The sequence below is a fragment of the Dioscorea cayenensis genome, unplaced genomic scaffold (assembly GCF_009730915.1).
Source record: "Dioscorea cayenensis subsp. rotundata cultivar TDr96_F1 unplaced genomic scaffold, TDr96_F1_v2_PseudoChromosome.rev07_lg8_w22 25.fasta BLBR01001904.1, whole genome shotgun sequence".
NCBI classification, from domain to species: Eukaryota; Viridiplantae; Streptophyta; class Magnoliopsida; order Dioscoreales; family Dioscoreaceae; genus Dioscorea; species Dioscorea cayenensis.
Window position 1 is genome coordinate 11716 of NW_024088295.1, and position 8555 is coordinate 20270.

An 8555-nucleotide genomic window follows, 5' to 3' on the forward strand; every position below is an offset into this window, starting at 1 on the left:
TTGCTTTGTAGCTTCAGCAAGGAAAATGCAGCCTACAACCTGTCGATAAATTGGATCTGATATTATTATGAAGAATTTCTATCTAAGCTGTTGACCAAATCTACTTGATCCTTACATAGTAAACATGGTGGGTAATCTCACTTAAAAAGTTCAATGACCAAGAAGTTAATTCTTTTGGGTTTTGACTTTTGATTGAGTTATTAACTCTACTAAAACATTTTTGTCCATTTTATCAGTTTGTAGATCATTTGGAATGGACAAATGGTTAAGTGGAGTATGTTCTGATGCGATGTGCGCATCAAGATTTGGCAGGTTAGGGCCAGAACACTATTTATATTTTTTTAGTATTTTTATACCTCGCTTTTTCCCTACAATTAATGGCATTATTTATTTTTTCCCTTTCTTAATTATCTTATTCTTTTGCCAAATGGACATAGGTGAATGCAGGTGATGCTTATAGGGAAAGCACAGAGGAGGGATCTTGACATTATATTGCATCACTTCCTTGTTCATCTAATTGTGAATGCAGTTGAAAAGATAATCTGGTCTTATCTTGTATAAATGACTGTATGATTGCCTCCATCTTGAGTTCAACAGAAGAAGGAAAAATGGGCTATACGGCAAACTTCAAGATCATAATTCAGACAGAACGGCCTTCTCTTATTTGAACTCAAAACCTCAACATGACTACAATTAATTTTAGTATTGATGATGATTTATTGAGAGGAAATGTTGAGTCAGGGAATAATCTAACATTTCAGTTCAACTCCTGTTTCTGTAGCCTTGAATCCCTTAATTATTCAAGGAGTAACCTTTTGATACATTTTTATTTGGTTCAATATATCATGTACACTGACAGCAAATTCGCTCACGGCTCACCTTCCAATTCTCTCTGATGTGTAGAAGCTCTTGACTGTCATGGCTTCATATTTACACCTAGTTTTATATGTTCTATTGTTTAGGTGACTTGAAGTGTATGATGATTATCTTATTTCACTCTTTAATATATTTTGCTTTGATTTTTGTTTACTTACGGTTAATCTTTAATTGACTTGATTTTTCCATCTCAATTTCTTGCTTTATAGAATAAGTATTTCACTGGAATATTTCATCATTGAGTAATCTTTAGATAAATATTCTTCTGCAGTGGTCATACATTTCCACTTATTATGTTTAATGTGCAAAGAAAACATGTTTACTTTCTGTTCTTCATTTTTGACCTAATTATCATTTCATTTGGTTTTGGAAATTGGAAACATGACAGGCACCATGGATAGGATCATCTGTTCAAGAGTTCAATGGAATGAAATTGCAGCCTTCCAATGTCTTGAGGTGAGTTGGTTTTATTTATCGGAAAAATGTCCAAAAATGTAGCAGTTTAACCATACTATGCACGAGCACTTCTAGATTAAGCATATATCATATAAACAACACTTTCTTAAGCTGGTGGATTAAATAAACAAAGGTGTTCCAAAAGTGCAGCACCATACTGAAATTACTGAATACTTTAATGTTCTTATGACAGGCACTGACACACCTTTTAAAAACTCAGTAAATTTCCTGTACCATTGATTCCTAATTCTGGCTTTGCAAAGTGCGTTTCTTCAGTAATTTAGTTTCACTAACATTCACATCTGGGTTGATGTGCATTTGCAGAACCAGTTCTTATCAAAGCATATGCTTGGACAATCATGTCTGCAATTAGTGAATACTTTATCTAATAACAAGCATGGACTCAAATTCCAAAGTCACGTTTCTTTATCATTTATCTTCACTGACATTCACGTTTGGATTTTTATGTTTTTGCAGAAACAGTTATTAAGCATGCTTAAATTTCTTATAAACAAAGTGAACACTCAAATCTGTGCATGTGTTGATTTGCAGAAAAACATGTACAGTGCTGGTACATTTACTGAAATTCTTGTATCATTTACTTCCACTGAAATTTCACATTTTGGTTTGTGGTTGTTAAAAAATCAAAACTGCAGCTATTGAACACTTCATGTTTTGTTATTACATTCATCTCATTGATTCTAATTCTGACTGCTGCAACCACAGCTTCTTATATCATTTAAATTCACATCTGGGTTTTGTGTGTGTGTGTGTGTGTGATTGCAGGAACGGTTGTTATTAAAAGCATGCTTGAACAATCAAATCTGCAATTATAATGTCTATCCATGCCTGGGAATCTTCTGCAGGTGTATGCAACTTTTACAAGATAAACATGAACATGACTACTCTTTTTATTGTTATTATATAAAAGCATGATAAGAGTGGTAGTTCTTTATAAAGCTGATAAAAAGTCATTCTAGGGTTAGGGTTAGGGTTAGGGTTAGGGTTTGTTGAGATAAGAGTCAATGACTAGAAATCAAAAGTTTGATCATTGGTTTGGTTATATTATTGAAACTAAAATGAAGAGAATAAAAATATTGGTAGGATTGAAAAAGAGGTGGTGATTTTGATGGTGTGGTAATAAGTTTTTCTTCTGCAAAACTTTCTCTGCACACGCAAATTGCCACAAGTTCCCATAACGAACGCATGAACAGCAATGTTCTTATCAATCATACGTGCTACTGTTTTGTTTTATTTTTATTTTTATTTTATGTTTTTGTTTTTAAATCTAAAAATATCAGTTAAGATTTATTTATTTATTTATTTGTTTGTTTTTGAATAAAATACATGCCAGTGAATCAATAATAGGGGAAAAGTTACTTATAAGTCCCTAGAAGTTCATAACTTTGCCAACCAGTCCCTCTGAATTTTTTTTATATTTTTCAGTCTTTAATTTTTGAAGAAAACATTTAAATGATTTTTTTTAAATTGTATTTATCAACATGCTGTATCATTTGTATTGATTTTACATTTTCATTGCTTATTTTGTAATTATTCATTTTTTTAGGCTAAAAAACACTTAATTTATAGTATATGAGGGTGGGTAAAATGGTCAAAATCAATAGATTTGTGCTGCTCAAGAGGCAAATGAAAAATTTTATGTTTTGAAGTTATATTGGAAAATTATCAAATTTATGGTAATTAAATTAATATATCTACCATATTCTTTAAATTTTAAGAAAAATATATTACAATATAATATTTTACAAAGGTTAAATTTTATCAGAAGTTATTTAAATAATACCCAAAAAAAATTGCTATTATAAAATATAATAATATATACTTCGTTTGATAATTGTAATGCATTTGCACAGTATTAATTTCTTTTTGGAATAAAGAAATAAAAATTCAGAATATATGTATATAAAATTAATAATAATATATATATATATATAGGCAAGAGAAAGAGAGAAAAGAAAGTGATTGAAGAAGGATGTGATAGTGTAAGAAGTTTCTGTTTCTGACATTGTTAATATAATGTAAATATGTTTGATATGTGTAAAGATGACTTCTTTCAATCTTTTTTTATTTTGTGTGACTAATGACATAAACATTGTACTCTATTTTTGAAGTAAAAACCAATAATATGGTCACAGTGTCTATCATGATAAGACAGTTGATCTCTATCCAAGACTTTGACATCTTACCATCACATCTTTATACATATATATTATTCATGCAAATGTTGCAATTTTTTATATAATATCAAAAATATAATTTAGGTAATTTTATTATTAAAGAAATGTGAAATATTTATAACTTTGAATAATATTAGATATTCCACAATTTGTTTTTTTTCCTTTTTTGTTAATAAAAAAAGTATATTAAGGTACATATCACTAGCAAACTGTGGACTTTCACTAATCTTAAATTGGTATTTGGTAATTTTATATATTACATAAAAAGCATAAAGGATTGGGTAGGGTTGTGTACATATATATATATATATATATATATATATATAGAATTGGGAAAAATACTTATATAATTGAAGTACTTGAGGAAACTTGTACATATATAAGCTATTATTATATTATAAAGGTATATATCAGTAATTCTTTTTCTAATTTTTAGAATGTATTAAATCAATGAATTATTTTATTGGCAAGCCTTTTTATCCCTTAAACTCCTTAAAATTTTTATTCTGAAAAATCTTTATTAAATGTATAAATATAATAATAATAACATTTATAACCTTATCTTCAAGACATAAATTTATTTTAAAAGTTCATAACTCACAATGTCCAAAAAAGACTATATATATATATATGAAACTATTTGTATAATTTATGATAAATTGCAGTTAATGAACTGTTTCATTCTCACAAAAAACCAATTGATCTTTTCTTCAAACAGAGACACAAAAACACAACACCAACCTCCTCCTGACAAAACACACAGCAAACTTTCATCAATCCATTCTTTTCATGAAGCTCAAATTACTTTTTCAGATCCTTCAGTGTCCTTTTCCAATCCTGTTTTCTTCATGCTCTTTATAATTATTTCCACCCAAAAAAGAAAGAATAAAACATTATGGAATTCAATTCTTCTTTTTTTCTTTTCTTTTTTTTTTTTCTTTGCAGTTATAATCATAAGTCACAAGACATGCTCTGAACTTTCATATGATAGCTCACACTCTTCCCTCCAATTTATATAAAACAGTAAAGAACTATGCACATGATATCTCAAACTAAAAAGAAAGGAAAGAATCATACTTGGAAACTAATTTCTGATAAATTGTTGACATCTACTTGATTCTTTATATTCATCGTTGTCGTCGGTACGGCGCATTCGCTTTTTCTTTTTCGTGTTTTTACAAGTAGTGTCATGATTTCTTCGATCAATTGTTTATTCTATAAACATTCCATTCTTCTAAACCTGTTGTTAGTAGCAAAACTGCAGTGATTCTTCCCTGTTTCGATCCAAGAAAGACGTATATTGTTAATATACAGCAAAAGAATAAGAACATCGAAATGGAAAAAAGGCGATAAGAGTGTTTGCCTTGTTAATTAGACGTTGACGAATATTCTCTTCATTCTTCGGTTTCTGTCACTAAAGAACTGAATAGATCAGTTTTTGATTGAAATAATAGGAAGTAATTTAGACAATGTAATGTTGGTTGTATCACTCACAGTATAAGGGAAAAAACGAATAGCCGAGCTCTTTATAGGAAACCTGTTAGTTAATTGGTGAAAGAAATGTAGTAACTTGATCAAAAGAAGCTGAGCTCGGCGTAGCCGTGAGAATACGGTAAAAGCTCTTCGACCTCCACTCGAGCACTTGAGCAAACCATGTTTTTTTGATTAGGTTTGGATTTACAAGTTCAACCTCTGCTGAAAAAAATGCTGTAAACCGGCCTATGGTCGGGAGGAACCTTGATTCTCCCCGAACATAGGATAACTGATTCAGGCCATTGCCGTACCATAGAATTCGATCACACCTAAAGATCATAAAAAAGTTAAAATTCAAAGGATGAATTCTTCGCAATATATCAAATAGTTTCAGCTTGTTTTACCAAGCAGGTGTCCGGCGTTTCTCTTTTGGGTGCATTTCATCACCGGTGTACCGATCTGAGTTATTCGAATACTTATATGTTGGTGGAAAATAGATTCTTCCTTCACTCCAGCCCCGAAAGACACGGCCACTCCGTTGCTCTATCCTAAGCTGTTCATTAAGAAGACAAAAGTTTAGTATCCATGCTATGTTTGTTTCATTGATTAAAAATCGAAGAAAAGAATTCGGAGGATGGTATGATAAACCACCTGATCCTTTTCCAACAATGCTCTCCAATTGCGCATCTCAACAAGTGCCTTCACAGAACGGTACGAAAGAGCAATTCGGTAATTCAAATCGCCAAGCCATATGATCCTACTGAAATAAGGATGAATGTGTTACTTAACATTTCCCAGCAGTAAAAGCAAAGCATGTACACACTTACTCATGCTCAAGGATAGTTTCAGGTGACTTTTCGTCGCAAATTCCATGAACTCTTGGGAATCTAGTCTTTCTCAGAATCTCAAAGACATCAGAATTTCTTCGTAGTTCATCGCCTTCCTTTTGCCCTGACGTCAAATGGCTACATATGAAGCAAAAGCTTGTTTGGTGTAAAGACATGCTGATGGAGATTGAACCCTGTGTGCAAGAACTTCACAATAATATCCCCGAAAAATTCATTCTTTGCTCAATTTATGAAATTTAAACTTAGACAAAGTTTTTACTTTGTTGCCAAGATACCCCATCAATCCTCTACCAACACAAGAGACTTTCATGTTCTTTATATCATCTCTAATTTCGCTGCGCACCCACACCGTCAGGAATATTCCGACCATTTGCTTGCTTGCTACTAAACAATATCTGAAATCAACACAAATTTCAGCATGGGCATCAATTGAAAGCTTAGAATGAAATCAGTAAAGTGTGCATAGTTACCTTGATCGTCCTGATACATCAGTTCCTTCCGTAGTTAAGGATGAACCAAAGCCATATGACATTGGCGAGAAGGCAGCCGTGCTCGGCGAATCAGCACTGATGTTGTCATCATCAGACGAGCCTCCCCATCGATAAGTGGAATCATAATCACTCGGTCTTCTCCCAAAGCTTACTCGATCACAAACGCTGTACCGGCGATCAAGTCTAGGCTGTTGAGCTAACATATCTTCATCCCTTCTTAAACTCCGGCTTAGAGACTGAAACGAATGACGGTGAAAGAAAGACGACGCCTTCTGCCTTGTAGACGATCCTTCAAAATCATCATCTAGCTCCACAATCGGATCAGGCACCGGAGATGGTGTTTGATAACCTCCATTGTTACTACCACCAGGAAGATTATTCAAAGTTTTTCTAATAAGAGCCACCCATTTCTTCGCCGGGCCATTGTCTTCGGCACCCAGGACATTCCCGGCATTCAGAGGAACAATCTCTTGGAATCTAAAAAGCCGAAAAAGAACACAACTCCCATTGAGAATGTGAAATTTTTTTATCATGGAAAATTCAAAACACACAAAAAGTGTACCCCCAAAAACATATATATCTGCAGGTGGTGAAGCATGAAGCCAATCCTCAAGATTCATATAACTTGGTGGAGATTTCCCACCAACATTCCAAGATTGCAACAAAAAAATCCTAAGGAATAACAAAGAAAATAAAATTGAAACTATCAAATCACAAGAAAAAAAGCAGGAATTTGAATTAGATTCAATAATATACAAATAGAAGAAGGTCAGTAAAAAAATACCGATAATCTTGGGTTCTGTAACTTGAACTACTGAATCATGATTAGTAAACTTTCCTCGTAACCGATCTGGTTTTTTCTTCAGAAATCTCTCTGATGAACAGAGATTTGAAAAAACAAATTCAGAATTGATAATTTGGTAAAGATAAAAACAAACAGAGAAGGTTGCTATTAAAGAGTGGTCCAAAGCTGCAAAGACTCTGAGAGAGAGAGAGAGAGAGAGAGAGAGAGAGAGTCTGTTAGCACAGTAACCTATTTTGCTTTTCTTAACTGTGCATGACTCCATCTCTGAGAAACTGGTCCTCCATTCTTCATCCCCTGCTGAAAAAAAAGAACACAGAGACACACACACAAAGTTCAAGGAAAAGAAGGATAAAGAACACTGTGATTTACTTCTTTCATTTCATCATCTTCAACAAACTCATGCATTTTTCTCTTTTGGTTGTTGTTTAATTTATGATTAGGAATCAAAAAAACAAAGAAAAGGAAAAAAAGGAAAGAAAAAAGAATAAATCTTGAAGAGACACAGACCTCTCCCAACTGAATAATCAGCATAAAAATCCTGAGCTTTGCTCTTGATATTGAACCATTTCCTCACCAAACTTTTTGACCATGAGAGCTGCAAATCCAAAAACAATCAAAAGAATCACAACCAAAGCAATAAACCAAACAAAAAAAAAAACTTAGATTAAAAAAATTAAAAAAAAAAATCAAATAAAAAACCTTGCTTTTCTTCAGATTCTCATCTCTCATTGTTCCAAACAAACTTCATACAGCTCACAAATGTCTCTTCTTTCCCTTCTCCTGCGTTTGCTACAAAGATTGGATCTTTCTCACATACCCATCATCAAAATTGCTCCTTTTTCCTCTTTTCCAAACCGATTCAAGACTCTAATGCACTAGTGAGTACCAAAGCTAAGATTTTGATGAAACCACTGCAATGTGGGCAGGCAAGCAGGCAACAAAGAGAGAAAAGAAGAGAAGACAAGAAGAAGAAGAAGGCTCAGTTGTGCCAAACCTCAGTGAATCAAAGAGCAAAATTTGAAGAGAATAAAGTATGCAAAACTCTTCCTCTCTCTCTCTCTCTCTCTCTCTCTCTCTCTCTCTAACACGCTCACTCACTCACTCTTATACTGTTGATTTCTGAGATAAAAATTGGATTTTTATGGGGTGAAAAAATGGATAAAAAGATTGAAGAAGAGCTGCTGCCCGGGTCAAGAGACAGTGTTCTTCTGCCCGCGGGCAGTTGGATGTACTACTCTTATTTATTTATTTATTTATTTATTTTAATTAAAAATTATTTATTTTTATTATTATTATTATCATTACATTTGGTCTTCTCTTGAGACAGTCAGGGAGTGGAAAAAGCAGTTAAAGAAAAAGATAAAAGAGAGAGAGAGAGAGAGAGATGATGTTTTGCTTTTATTTTCTT

The 8555-nt window shown here is 32.7% G+C and overlaps 1 long non-coding RNA gene and 1 pseudogene across 1 annotated transcript; both read right to left on the reverse strand.

Annotated features, from left to right (window-relative positions):
- Positions 1–4157: 4157 nt before the first annotated feature.
- On the reverse strand, positions 4158–4804 carry LOC120257141. Its single transcript, XR_005535542.1, has 2 exons — positions 4608–4804; positions 4158–4383 (listed from the first exon to the last, which is right to left on the reverse strand). It is a non-coding gene; the product is annotated as an uncharacterized LOC120257141 (long non-coding RNA).
- An 85-nt stretch (positions 4805–4889) lies between these two features.
- LOC120257140 lies at positions 4890–8317 on the reverse strand (annotated as a pseudogene).
- Between the last annotated feature and the right edge of the window lie 238 nt (positions 8318–8555).